General features: G+C 44.2%; 1 protein-coding gene across 1 annotated transcript in view; it reads right to left on the minus strand.

Moving 5' to 3' along the window:
• The window catches only part of CSUI_006698 (uncharacterized protein), a 2241-nt gene continuing 1877 nt past the window's right edge, over positions 1-364 (minus strand). The window contains exon 1 of the mRNA XM_068066851.1: positions 1-364. This exon is cut by the window's right edge and continues 1877 nt beyond it. The gene's annotated coding sequence lies outside the window, so the exon portion shown is untranslated.

Genomic DNA, 364 nt, shown 5'->3' on the forward strand with positions numbered 1-364 from the left:
GAAGGAGAAAGAGATACAGTAGAAGGTGTGAGAGAAGAAGATTTGAAAGGAGATTTCGAAGAAGCACGGGTAAGAGGAGAATGGTACTGGACTTTCCAGAACTCATGACCCGTGGGTGAACGCTTGAAAATATAAGTATAGGCTTTAAGAGAGATGGTATCACAGATAAAGTTGTCTACATCGAAAGCTTCTTGCATGTAGAATCTTGGCATAATGGTCATGGAGGTTGTGTTGACCACAAGGATAAGAAACTGCTCCCCTGGCTGGACAGCTTGGACATGCTTCCCCCAAATAACCATTTCTTCTCTCTCAACGAGATAGATCTTATTCGCAGTGGGGAGAGGTGGGTCCCACTCCTTTTTGA

The sequence above is a fragment of the Cystoisospora suis genome (assembly GCF_002600585.1).
Source record: "Cystoisospora suis strain Wien I chromosome Unknown contig_3436, whole genome shotgun sequence".
In the NCBI taxonomy this organism is placed as follows: domain Eukaryota; phylum Apicomplexa; class Conoidasida; order Eucoccidiorida; family Sarcocystidae; genus Cystoisospora; species Cystoisospora suis.